Source organism: Phoenix dactylifera, chromosome 1 (assembly GCF_051530095.1).
Source record: "Phoenix dactylifera cultivar Ajwa chromosome 1, Ajwa_hap1_PhDact_Kaust_v1.1, whole genome shotgun sequence".
Taxonomy (NCBI): Eukaryota; Viridiplantae; Streptophyta; class Magnoliopsida; order Arecales; family Arecaceae; genus Phoenix; species Phoenix dactylifera.
The window spans coordinates 59,622,799-59,637,717 of record NC_143190.1 but is presented as its reverse complement, the minus strand read 5'-3'; positions in this window follow the sequence as shown (position 1 = coordinate 59,637,717).

Below are 14,919 nucleotides of genomic sequence, written 5' to 3'. Positions count from 1 at the left end.
AAGAATCCATACATGTTGTTTTTGATGATTCTAGTGATATCTCTTCTAGCAAGAGAGTTAATCTTGATGATGATGCTGAAATTCTTGAAGAAAAGATTGATGAGATGACATTACAAGATGATGAACAAAAATTAATTGGAAATGCATCATCAAGCCAAGAGGCTATGGTGGATCATGGGCTGACTAAGGCTTGGAGGTTTGCTCACGGGCATCCTAAGAAATTAATTTTAGATGATCCATCTCAACCTGTTAGGACTAGAGCTTCTCTTAGGAACTTAAATAATCATCTAGCTTTTGTCTCACATTTTGAGCCCAAACACATAGAAGAAGCTGAAAAAGATGTAAATTGGATAAATGCAATGCAAGAAGAATTAAACCAATTTACTAGAAACAAGGTATGGAATCTAGTTGAACGACCTTCTGAATATTCAATTATAGGTACCAAATGGATATATAAAAACAAACTTGATGAAAATAGAATTGTAATAAGGAATAAGGCTAGACTAGTAGCAAAGGGGTATAATCAAGAAGAAGGTATAGATTTTGATGAAACCTTTGCTCCTGTAGCTAGACTCGAGGCAATTAGATTATTATTAGCATTTGCATGCTCTAAGGATTTCAAGTTATTTCAAATGGATGTAAAAAGTGCATTTTTAAATGAGTATATTAATGAGGAGGTGTATGTAGAACAACCTCCTGGTTTTGAGAATCATCAATACCCTAATCATGTGTATAAACTGAACAAAGCACTTTATAGTTTGAAACAAGCACCTAGAGCATGGTATGAAAGGCTTAGCAAATTCTTACTAGAACATGAGTTCTCTAGGAAAAATGTAGATACAACATTGTTTCTAAAGAAGAAAAACAAAGATATGTTATTAGTGCAGATTTATGTTGATGATATTATTTTCGGTGCTACTAACAATCGCCTCTGCGAAGAATTTGCTGACTTGATGCAGAGTGAGTTTGAGATGAGCATGATGGGAGAGCTGAACTATTTCCTCGGGCTTCAAATCAAACAATCTGAAGAAGGGATCTTCATCAATCAAGCCAAATACATCAAGGAGATGCTTAAGAAGTTTGATATGGAGGGAAACAAGTCAATCAGCACACCCATGAGCTCATCATGCAAATTAGACCAAGATGAATCAGGTAAATCTGTAGATCAAAAGTTATATAGAGGTATGATAGGATCTTTATTGTATCTCACTGCAAGTAGACCTGATATCATGTTTAGTGTATGCATGTGTGCTAGATATCAGTCTAATCCTAAGGAATCTCATCTAATTGCAGTCAAGAGAATCTTTAAATACCTAATAGGAACAAAAAATATAGGTCTATGGTATTCTAAAGAATCAAGCCTGAACTTAATAGGATACACAGATTCAGACTTTGCTGGATGTAAACTTGATAGAAAAAGCACCAGCGGATCATGTCAATTCCTAGAAGAAAACTTAATCTCATGGTTTAGCAAGAAACAAAACTCGGTTGCATTATCTACTGCTGAAGCTGAATATGTTGCAGCCGGGAGTTGTTGTGCTCAAATCATGTGGATCAAACAACAATTGGAAGATTATGGCATTAAACAAGATCAAATTCTCATTAATTATGATAATACAAGTGCCATTAATCTAACTAAAAATCCAATTCAGCATTCAAGAACTAAACATATTGAGATAAGACATCACTTCATAAGAGATCATGTACTGAATGGTGATGTGACACTTCAATTTGTTTGCACTGATGATCAATTAGCTGATATCTTCACTAAACCCTTGAGTGAAGAGAGATTTAGTGTGCTTAGGAGAGGATTAGGAGTGATTGATCTATCCTAGTGATATTCTCTTCTAGTTCATTGATTTTGATGATTAGATTGTGCTAAATATAGAGTTTCTCATCTATGATCATCAAATCAGATCATAACTTAGTGATTGTCCCTCATTTGGTACGATAATAGCAAGATTTTTAGGTGCGTGCCAGAGTTCGAGACGACTCGAGTAAGTTTCAGAGTCGGCTCATACGGGGGAGTCGACTCGCACATAGACGAGAGTCGACTCGAGATCGATGGCCGCATAAGGGGAGTCGACTCGCCCATAGACGGGAGTCGACTCGAGGTCGATGACAGCATTAGGGGAGTCGACTCGCACATATTTTGGAGTCGACTCGAAGTCGAGTCGAGTCGCGACTTACAGGAGTCGACTCGCGGTCGGGATCCGGGTTTTTAACCCTAATCCAAGCGTTTAATCAAAACTTCTATTCACCGCCGCCACTGTTCACAAACCCTAGAGCCGTCTCCTACGTCGTCTCCGACCGTTCTTAGGGTTTTTCCCGTCGATCTTCCTCCGTCCTTTAGGTTCATTCCCCTTCTCTAGGTCAAGAATGCCTCGCAAGTCGGTTGTCTCGAGCCGGAAGAGGCCCCAACCCGCGACCGGTGCCGAGCGACGGTCCAAAGCTCGGAACGATCCTGCGAGGCCACAACCTCCGGTTCGTTCCCCGCCGAGGCCGGTTCCCTCGCGACCGTGCGCCGGGAAGGCGGTCTCCACCGGGAGATACGTCAACTTTGACTATCTCTCCCGGGAGGGCTTCACTATAGGAGAGAGGTTAAGGGCCCAAGGTTTAGAGTTCTTGTGTTCATTAGATCTCCCCACATACCCAGGTCTAGTTAGGGAGTTCTATGGAACCGTGCATAGGGGCAATGGGGGTATAGAGGGAACCGTAGCGGGTGTCCCATTATTTATTTCGGAGGATTTCATAGCTCAAATCCTCCATCTTCCCCAAGTAGGGGTATCTCCTACACACCCCGAGGATAGGACTGAGGCCCTTACGACCATTTTAGGAAGTCCACCCCAGTCCCCACTAGACGAGGTGTCCGCTGGCTCTCTTTTTGTTGAGATGCGGCTCCTCCTGAGCATTATTTCTAGGACACTATTCCCTAAAACCGGCCGTTTTGACTTTGTGTCTGAGAGGGACCTAGCCCTCATGTATTACATTCTCCAAGACACACCTATTAACTTCCCCAAGATGATCTATAGATACCTATGTGAGCCACTAGACAGACCTAGGCTCACCCTCCCTTATGGGATGCTATACACTCTTATCTTTAGGGAGTCCGAGATCCCTATTCCTGAGGGGGAACCCTCTCGCGCATTGCGATGGACAGATCGCATGGGTGAGGGAACCCTACACAGGATGGGGTTTCATAAGGTAGAGGGAACATGGGTCAGGAAACCATCTTCCTCCACACCTACTACCAGACATTCCCCCAGTCCTGACCCTGATTCAGACTTCCCCACCTTTCCCTCCACCTCAGCTCCACCCACCTCAGCCGGACCCTCCGCCTCAGCTCCACCCACTCAGTCGATGGAGGTTCGGATTTCTTCTGAGCAGCTCCGGGAGTTGCGACAGGAGATTGTTAGAGATCTTCGGGACGATCTTCTGAGGGAGCTCAGAGGTCCAGCCACTGCCCCTTCTTCTGCGTTGGTTCCCTCACTTTCAGCCGTGACCGAGATGACGGCTCATCTGAGGAAGGAGATCTTCAACGTCAGGAGCCTGATACAAGCCCAATTCTCCAACATGAGCGATGTCACAAGCAACACAAGACAGATGCGAGATGACATCCGACACGACATGGGCAGCCTGAATCAGGGGGCCGAGCGCTTGGCGAATGTCTTGATTGCCAAGCTGGACACACTCCAGCAGACTCTGACCGAGCTATCCACGACGCACAGTAGGGCCACCTCGGCCATCATTACCCAGCTGGGGAACGTCACGGATGGAGTCGGTCTCCTCATGGAGCAGTCCAGACTGAGAGGAGGAGCCACATCCTCATGGAAGCCCTAGCTGATTATGTTTACTTTGACATGTATTTACTGCTTTACTTATTGTATTCACAAATGTACTTACATATACATCAATACAATGAGTAGACAAATTTCTTCAAAATTGTGCACATTGATCTCTGCTTGCTTGTGTGTTCTGCCTTCTTCCTTTTTGATACGATGACAAAAAGGGGGAGAATATATTTAATAGATATGTAAAAGGAATCAATGAAAATCAATAAAAAGAAAAACTTTTAAAACACACAATAATTTGTTCTCAGTGGATTCAATACCTCGAGGCTCATTATCTCTCTGTTGGGGCTCCTAATGGAGTAATCTCCAGAATCTATTCAAGGGATATTCGGAGATTAGTTGAATCATACTCAAGAACAAATTGGCAGATTTTTCCTCTAAAAACCAAAAATTTAAGTTCAAAAGCTTCAATGCACTAAAAGAAACTTCAGGGAATCAAAACAAAGTTGAATGCATATGTTGAGGGGGAGAATCTGAATTTTTAAGAAAGCAAAATCATTAAATATATATAAGCCAAATAATTGATTGCATGACATGAAGGCTTATATAATTCCAAATGAAAGGGGGAGCTCTAACTTCGAAATTTATTGTTTCACACCTTTCAAGTTTGGATAAATTAAATAACCAGATACTTGAATTCATTTCAAAAATTTTATTATAAATTTCCTTGTTTGTTGTGCAATTCACTTTATATATACTCAATGTTTTGTCATCATCAAAAAGAGGGAGATTGTGGAGTGATTGATCATAACCCTATTTGATTTTGATGAGCTCAAAGCATTTGAGTATATCTTATGTTTACTAATGAATTCAATCTAGTGTTTCAGTGAAAATCTTATAAATTTATGGTTAAGTGTATCTAGATTTGGTTCAAGATATTTTGGATAAGTTAAGAAGTCAAGTTGAACCAAAGTCTGAGACTCGAGTCGACTCCGGGATATTACGAGTCGACTCCAGGCGTATCAGAAGCATTGGCACAGGCTCGAGTCGACTCCGGAACGTTATGAGTCGACTCCGACTGAGAACTGACAGACGAACAGAAAGACTCAACCTGTCAGTGAGTCGACTCCTGAAGTGCGCGAGTCGATTCCGATGCTTACCGAGTCGACTCCGGAGTAGTATGAGTCGACTCCAGGGAGTTACAGACAAAAAAGTCAGAGAGCAATTTTTGACCCTGAGAGCCGAGTCGACTCCTGAGGAACGCGAGTCGACTCCGATGGTTGGCAGGTCGACTCCAAAGAAAGCAAGAGTCGACTCTCAGTGTTATACAAGGCAAAAGTCAGAGAGCAGTTTTCGGACACTGAGAGCCGAGTCGACTCCCGCAAAGCCCGAGTCGACTCCGAGATAGCGCGACCCCAAAAAGACAGAAGACAGAATTGTTGTCTCTGAGACGCGAGTCGACTCCAAGACAGTTCGAGTCGACTCCAAGGCAGCGCTACTCCAAAAAGACAGAAAGCTGTTTTTCGGATACTGAGAGCCGAGTCGACTCCGGAACAGTTCGAGTCGACTCCAAGACTGCACGAGCCAAAAGACAGAAAATCGGGAGTTCGGGCTCTGAGCGCCGAGTCGACTCCCAGAATTTCCGAGTCGACTCGAGTGAGCCAAGTTGAAGAATAGCTCTATGGATTCCATGGGATGAGCCGACTCCAAAAATGCCAGGTCAGCTCCAGGTTTTGGCGAGTCGACTCCGGGTTAAGTCGAGTCGACTCCCAGTCGAGAAGCTCACTTTAATTCAAATCCGGAACAGTTGCCGAGCCGACTCCAGAAAAGCATGAGTCGACTCCTGCTACAGCCGAGTCGACTCCAGATCGCGCGAGTCGACTCCGATCCCAACGGACACATTGTCAGGATGTGCAGAATGTGCAGAACGGCTAGTAAAGTGAGTCTAACGGCTAGTTTCCGTAGGGAATGGCTTAAATAGCCACAGAGGACTGTAGCAAAGTAGAGAAATGACATTCCACTCAAAGAAAACAAGAATCCTCCATCTGCAAACTGATTTCAACGGAAAAGAAGGAAGAGGGCAATTAACTCCATTCAACCAACTCTTCCCAGCATTAAAGAAGTCTCCATCTGCCGTCAAGTCTTCAAGACATTCAAGAGGAGACCCAGAGTTCAAGAAGCCCTCCTCTACATCGTCATAAAATAGTTTGAGGGCTCTTAACTTCTCTATTGTTTATATTGCTGAATATCTGCTTTCCTAAAAGCTGTACTTTTTCTCTTTGTTCTTTCTTTCCATTTGGTTCTTACTTGATTCAATCAGGAGATTGAATCAAGGGTGTATAGGTTTGTTGGTGAGCCTAGGTTGAAACCAACGTGTAAGGGTTCGATTGTGATCCCGGAAAAACAATCGGGGTGGTTCTAGTCGGTGAGCCTGGGAAAACCGACCGAGTTCGTTGGGACCTCGTAAAACAACAAGTTTGGTTGTGAGCTTGTAAAACAACCGGCTGTAATCTGAGGGGTTATAGTGAATTCCCAAGTGAGGCTTGGGGAGTAGACGTAAGAGCAAGGGTTAGCTCCGAACCACTATAAAATCATTGTGTTTGTGATTGCATTTGTCTCTCTTACTTTCATTTCATTCACTGCACATAGCATCTAATTAATCAACTTGCAAAAAGGATTAATTAGTATCTCACAAACCATTTAATTGTAATAATTATTTTTAAAACCCAATTCACCCCCCTCTTGGGTTGTCTATCTGGGCAACAAGTTGGATAGAAAGCTTTGGGATTCACTTGGATGCTCTTCTTCTCTCTCTTTTGCTTTGAATGGCCCTTTTGTACTTTTGGAAGGTTTCTTTTGAAATTTCTTTGAAATCTCTTTCCTATGTGTTCTCTCCTGCTTTCTTAACGTCTCCCCTAGCTCTCCTCTTGATTTTATGGCTTTGGATGGCGTGGGAACAAAAATCTAGCCGTTAGAGACAAAAATAGAGTCGTTATGACCCATCTGCACATTCTGACAATGTATCCGTTGGGATCGGAGTCGGCTCGCGCGATCTGTAGTCGACTCGGCTGTTACTGGAGTCGACTCATGCTTTACTGGAGACGACTCGGCCACTGTTCCAAATTTGAATTAAAGTGCATCCCTTGTCTTGGGGACGACTCGGACCAACCTGGAGTCGACTCGCCAACAGCTGGAGATAACTCGTGCACTTAGGGGTCGACTCGTTCTCAGGGTTCCAAAAATCCAACTTTCTGTATTTCTCTCACGAGTCGACTCGGCCAAACTAGGAGTCGACTCAGATGACTTGGGAGACGACTCTGGAACATCTGGAGTCGACTCGTTCACAGGATCTCCGAAACTGATTCTCTGCCTTTCAGACTGTTTTCCTCTGGGAGTCGACTCGAACAAAACTGGAAGTCGACTTGCCAAGCATCGGAGTCGACTCGCGATCTTTTGGAGTCGACTCGCTAACAGGGTCTAAAATCCATCGTTCTGTCTATCTATCTTTTCTGCGGAAGTCGGCTCGTGAACAGTAGGAGTCAACTCGAGCACTATTCCTTGAAACTCCAAAGTGCCAGAGTCGACTCTGAACTTCCAGGAGTCGACTCGAGGACTGTTCTTTTGAATTTTTCTTGAAGTTTGCCCTTCCAACTTGAATCCTTTGAACTTGAACCTTAGGCCAATGAAGTGTGGCTTTCTTCCAATTTTTCTTGAGAGCTTTTGAGGCCTTCTTGTATTCTTCCAACTTGCTATGTTCCTTGCAAAACAAATTATCTTTCTTCTTGCAACACAAACATTAGTAATTATACTTCAAGATTTTGTGATCATCAAAATCAATCTTTAAATCAATCTTTGGGTCAGCAATCTCTCCCTTTTTGATGATGACAAAACTTAGAGTATATGCAATATAAAATAGATTGTGTTCTAGAACTAATGCATAGCTAAGTTGCATGAAGTAGAAAACATGCATATTTAAAACATTCTTCATGATAATGTTTTAGATTTAATCAACTTAACATAATCAACACATAAAATATTATAAGCATATACTCAGATATTTCTCCCCCTTTTTGACAACATCAAAAAGGTTGCAAGATAATGAAACATTAAGTACAAAGCAGCAAATGATACTCAAATATTCCTTTTCCTTATTGTACTCTGATTTTCAGTCAATGCATATCGAATTATTGCAAGAATATAAATCATATAACTCAAGGCAATAATGTCAGAATAAGATTAATGAGCATAGATCAAAGCCAATTAAGATGATTTCAGAGCAAATTATAATGAGATCACATTGAATTTGATAATTTTAACATTTTATTTAAAGTTCTTTTACCCCTCTTTCAAAAAAAATAAACTCGAAATTATTTGGCTTTAAGAATAATACATTTGAGATACAAGCCAAAAGAGACTTTTAAATATAGATTCCAAATATAGTTTTCAAATCAAGTGCAGGTGGAATCTTTTTCAAGTTAATTCAAGGAGTATCAAGACTGATATTCAAAGAAGGCACGAATGAAAATCTAACCCCTTTTTTTTAAAAGATCTTTAATAACAAGTATGAAAGCTTGTTCATTTAAGATCTTTTGCCTAATATATTAAGTATTTAACAACATGAGAGCAATTTAATTAATTTTCAGAGCAGCTGATTTGCCGATTAGGTGCATTTTAAAATCTATAGATCTATCATATGTAGCAGCTACTTTTAAATTTATGTTCACAAGAGATACTCAAAAAAAATTCAACACATTATTCTCCCCCTTTTTCATTAAACTAGAGGCTCTTAAGATCAATTGTTTGAATTGCAATTTGGTTCATGATGGATGCATAAGATATATTAACCAAATAGCAAGCCTCAAGGTGTATAATAGAGATTTTCAGATTTAAATTTCAGATATTTATAATACATATTGGAGAGTATTAGGATCACTTCTCATTTAGTATTCTTTCTCTCGTCTTTAGTTATGGATTTATGCAATTAAGTTCCATATGATCTCTTTCTCTGAAATTTTCTTTCTTCCCCTTAATTGATTATTCCATTTAAGAGTTTAGAATTTGAAGATAATTTTCAATAAAACATTCAAATTGTTAATCTTGAAAATATATTTTCTACAAATTTCAGCATATTTTCAACTTAACCCATTGAGAGCATATTTACAAGTATCAAATTATATTCATTTGAAATAATAAATACTCTATAGAATTAAACTCAAAGTATAGGCTATATATAATTAAGATAAGTAATGGCAACACAAGAAGGTTCATCAAAATCAATTCATAAAATATTCAAGGTATGCATCATATGATGGTGACTTTTGAATAAGATGCAAAATGCATTTAGATTAAATATCTAAAGCTCCTCCTCAAAAGATGCATTCTTCTTTAATTATTCTTTTCTTTTTGTTGAATTTCAGATTTTGATGATAAGCGTGAATAAAACTAAAATTCTATGATATCAAGAATGTAGAGTGATCTAGAATTATTCAAAATTTGTAGCAATCACTCTTTTTAATCTTTCAAGAACAAGTTATGCTTCCTCTTAATCTTTGAGAAAATATTCTGAAATATTAATAAGAAAATAATTCATCTGAAGCTCAATTTCTTTCAAAAGCAATTACATTTTCTTTCTTTTAAGAGTCATTTGAATGAGTTGAAATATTTCTAGCTTTAAGATCATTCACTCTTTTAAAAATAGCTTTTTCTTTTAGTGATGGAAGCAACAATCATGCAGAAAGGGATATAGAACATCATTCAAGTGAATGTTTATAGAACTTAATTTCTTACTCATAAATTCACAGCAATATATACATGAAATACAATGAATCTTTTTAATATCAAAATAAAGTCATATATTTAGAAACATTTGTTCGCAATCAAGATCATTGAAAAATACATCATTTAAACCAATTTTAGTACACTTTAAAGATAAGAAATGATATGTTTCAGATACGTATCGGAGCAATCAACCAAGGCATCAAAATTAATTCTATTTTTCTTAAGTTAAGATTTTTATTTAGAAATATATTGAGTTATTCTCCTGAATGATGCGATCATTGAAGCATATAACTAAGGTTACAAAGATGTAACAATATAAGCATTTTTAAATTAAGTTTAAGCTTTTATACAAAATCGGATTCTGAACTTCATAAAGATTTTCAAGGAGGTTTTCAAAATTATAATTTGAGATATGTATCTTCCACATTGTAGCTCATCTTAAATTATTAAAATTGAAAACACATATTGCAAACACATTAGAGCACATTCAGAATCTTTGTATTTAATATTGAGTTTCGATACAAAATGAAGGATATTTTAACAAGTATTAGGACATTATGTACCAATGTTAGGCAAGTTGAAAGATAAATTATAATCAATTCATTCTGCCTAATTTGTAAATTCAGATTATCCTTTTCTTTTATTTTTTTTCAGAAGATATTCATTAAAATAGAAGTATCCTTTTCTTCTCCTTTTTGTAAATATATTCAACTTTCAGATTTCAAAGGTGATCATGAACGATAAATCTGAAATTTTTTTTTAATATTACTTATAAAAACTTTATGTAGTATTTCAAACATTCAAGCATTGGAACTGACTTAATGAAGAAAATTTTTGATCAGAAGAACACAAGATGAATTCAAATGCAACTGAAAATAATTTTCATTAAGCTTTAAGGCAAGGGTGAAGCAAAGACTTGTGTGCAAAGTCAAAACATATTCCAAGTTATAAATATTAAATTGTTGTTGATAAAACATGTTTCAATCAAATTATCCAAGCATAGAGCATTGCTACTTATATTTAAGGAAGTTCTTTGTTATCTGAATATACCAAAGCATGCCAATCATAACAAGCATTTCATGGATCAAAATTAATTCTTTTTAAATAACCTTTTCCTATTTAAATATAATTCTATATTGATTTTATCCTTAAGGTGTGTTTTCAAGTAATTGAAGCTTCATTTGATTCTTCTTATGTACTTTTATTTATTTATTTTTTTTTGAATTTCTTTTCTTAACTAATCAATGAACATTTTGATTTTGTTTTTCGTTTTTACTTTCTTATGCTCTATACTCTATTTGCTCCCTATCTGGTGGAGTTGGAAGGAGCACGAGGTACCACCACTAGCCTCCCTCTTGTGCCGTCCCTAATTACCCTACACCGAATAGTTGGGTCAAATAGTGCCGGGTACTACCACTAGCCTTCCCATTGGCACCATCCCTACAATGAGCAATATAGAAAGGTTAAAATGTTCACTTCAAACCCCCCTGTTTAAGTGTAATTAATTACGGATTTTATTCCTTCCAAAAGAATGCTCACACAAATCTCACAAATGTGCCGAATATATTATGCTTGTTTTGTTTTTTCTTAAGATTGGAGTATTTGCTTTAGATTTTACTTTCCTTGAATAATGTTCATTTTCTTTCCTTTATCTCTCTCTCTTTTTGTTATTCTCAAGTAATTTACATGAAAGAGCAGAAATAAAGAAATAATCTAATATGCTTCATAACACATAAGTTTATATCATGCAAACAAAATTCTTATTATGCTCAAAAGATCACAAATTAAGTTTTAATCTAATTGTCAGTTGTTTCTATCAAAAATCTGATTATGATTCATTTGTTATCAATAAAATATGATTCATTAGAGTTAGATTGAAGTCTTGCACAAGGGCACATAATGATCATACAATCTGGTCTACTAGCTGTATGATAAAATAATTATTCTATCATGCTTTAATACAGCTTTAAAACAATAGATCTACCTTGCTCATCCTTTTCAAATTCTACAAGATGGGGTCATAGACATACCTTCTTCATGCCAATCTTCTATAGGAGTTTTCTTGTGGACTAACTTTGGTCAATGAAGATCCCCTTTCTTGTTTGTCTTAATTTGGAGTTCGAAAGAAAATGTTAATTCATTCATCATACATATTTCAAACTCATCTTGCATGAGCTTAGTAAAATTTTCATATAAATCTTCATTAGTAGAACCAAAAATGATGTCATCAATGTATACTTTGAGAAAATAAGATATCACAAATTCTTCTTTTTGATGCATAGATTTATCACTCTTACTTTCTATCAAAAAAGTTACTTAATTTTTTATATCATACTTTTGGTGCTTGTTCCAAATCACATATTGCTTTATCATATTTGTAATGAGTGTTTTCAAATAAGGTAGTTATTTTACATAGATCTCCTTTTTTAATGAAACAACCACATAGGAGTGCATTCTACACATTCATTTGACAGAATATAAAGCTCATAAAGCAAGCAACTGATAATGGTGATCTTTACTTCTAATCATGCAAGAATTTCATCAAGATCTATTTCATCTTTTCTTGATTGAATCTTTTAGTAGTTACTAATTTTTCTTCATTAAGTGCATTTCTGAAAAACTCAATTTGGTTCTAATTATTAACAAGTTTTTAGATTTCATCGGCAAGATTTCAAATTCTTTTCCTTAAAAAAAAATGATTTAGTCTAACTTGACCAATTATAATCTTGTTCATTCTTAAGGTGTTTTAGTTTCAGATTGTTATATGTAAGCAAAAAGATTAATCATATACATATTAAATAATCTAATTTAGTGTCTTGATGAAAGATCATTAGTCTCATAAAGAATAAAATGAATTGATATTTCTACAACCAGAATCTTTTTATTGAATATTCTATATGCATTGCTTGATGAATGATATCCAAGGATAGAAATATCTTTATCAGATTTGGCATTATTTTAATAAGAACATATCAAGCATAACATGTACGACTGAAAAATATGAAAGATATGCAATAGTTCATTTTCTATTTTTTAGAAAATCAAAAGAAGTTTTCATTAAAAATAGATCTAATAGAAACCATATGTATGACAAGCAGTAATGATAGCTTTTTTTAAAAAAATGACTATTTTACAACATTGTCTTTTTCATTTCTTCAAGAATTCTATTAACCCTATTTTACTTATGGTGTCCTTGGTGCAGAAACAATTATTATATTCTGTGCAAACCTTATCAGAATTTTATTTTTTAACACTGTGCCATGATACTCTTTATCTTCACAGTTTGTAAATCTTTTTTATTTGAAACACTTTTACAAGATTTCGCAAATACAGAAAATACTTCAATTTTATTTGTCAAGAACAAATCCAATGTAAGCTTTTGAAAACTTAATGATGGAAACAATATCTTTAGATTTAGAAATCGATTCTTGTTTGTTTCCTTAGTTAACATGCATAACAAACTTTGACCTTGCAGAAGATAATCTAAGTAAACCAATGACAAGGTCTTTTGAAATTAGGTCTATACTAGCATAAGTTAAAAAAAATTTCTTTGATATTAGTATTTATAATGCATATTTTTTAAGAGCATATCAAATACATATTCTTATGTCTATGATCAATAGAAGATAATGCCATGGATGAGAACTCTCAATCAAGCATATAGAAAATTCATAGAGTTATTCTCGGAGAATTGATTTACCAAATTATCCATCTATAAGTAAAGCATAATATAGAAAGATGGAGTGATTTGGATATATTTTCTTTTCATACCAAAAATATCACTTATATCACAAAAAATGATTAATACTTGCAAGTTATGTTTTAATCAACTAATAAAACAATTTCAGTATGAGAAAATGCAAGAATTACTAATTTCATTATTTCTTCCATTTTAGTCACTCTTCTTAATTATATTCTAAGTTTCATTCTTTAACACGTGTCTAGAGCCCCCAATGTCCAAATTAACATCTTTTGTTGGAGCCTCGAGTGCTAAACACACCTGCAGAAAATGTTCAGGTTTTCAACTTAGGAACCCAAGCTCTCTTGGGTTCTTGCAGGTTAGCTATTCCTTTTGGAATCCATATTTTCTTAATAGCTATTTTATCCATAGACTTGTAGATTTTAGAATTACAAAGAGTGTATTTCTGCATCCTCTTATTAAATTTAACAAGCATAGATTTAACATAAGTAGTAGATAAACCTTTAGTTTTCTGTTTTTGCCTTTTAGGTTCATCAAATTTGTAATGTACAGATTTAGAAACAACAGAAGAGATTTTGTTTAGCTTTTGTTCCTGTTTATCAGCATTATAAGAATTTGATTTAAAATAATTAGAAACTGTTTTAACAAACATATTATTGAAAGATTTTTGGGTGTACCAAGGTTGATATCCCAATCCAACTTTATCAAATTCAGCTCTTTGATTATTTATCATTAGGTTCAACTTTTCAAAACTGAAAGTAAATCTTTCAACAACAGGTTTCAATTTGTCAACTTCTTTAGTTAATCTTCTATTATCTTCTGAAAGCAATTCATTGTTTTTCTTAAGTTTATCATGGCTTTCAGTGAGAAGTTGGTTTTTCTGATTTAGTTCTTTATTTTTCTCAATTAAGATTTTAGTTTCATTAGTATGTTTCTTAATTAGTGTTTCATAATAATTAGACAGTTTCAATTTTTCATTTACGAGGGTTTTTTTTCATTCTTCAGGTTCTTATTTTTACAAATGAGTTTCTTATATTCTTTTATTAGATCAAGAAATGCGTCATGTAACTCATCAAGTGTAAAATCATTTTCAATTTTACCATATACTTCATATTCAGAAGAGGAGACACTTTGTGTTTCAATACATACCTCGTCCTTGTGTACCACAAAGCATAGGTTTTCAACATAAGTTTGCCTCTCATCTTCTTCAGAGCTAATTTCAGATTCACTAAAAATGTTAGTGCTTTCATATTTAGCCTCTAGCATATTCCATATATCTTTAGCAGTTATGCAAGAAGATATGCAATTAAACTCATTCTCATCTAATGCACAATATAACAGCTTCATGGCTTTTGAATTTTGTTGACCCATTTTCTTATCATAATTAGTGTTTGTGTGCAGATCATTGACTATGATACTCCATAAATCATAATCATGTGCTTGAATGAAAATGCGCATGCGTGCTTTCCAATGTGTGTAGTTTATGTCATTAAAAAGTGGAGGTTTATCAATTAATTGTCCCTCTCCTAGAAAACTATCTATTTGAGTTGTCATGATCTTTGGCTTTTGATCGTGAGATCAATAATTAATCTTAGAGCACCTGCTCTGATACCACTTGTTGCCCAGTAGATACAACCCAAGAGGGGGGGT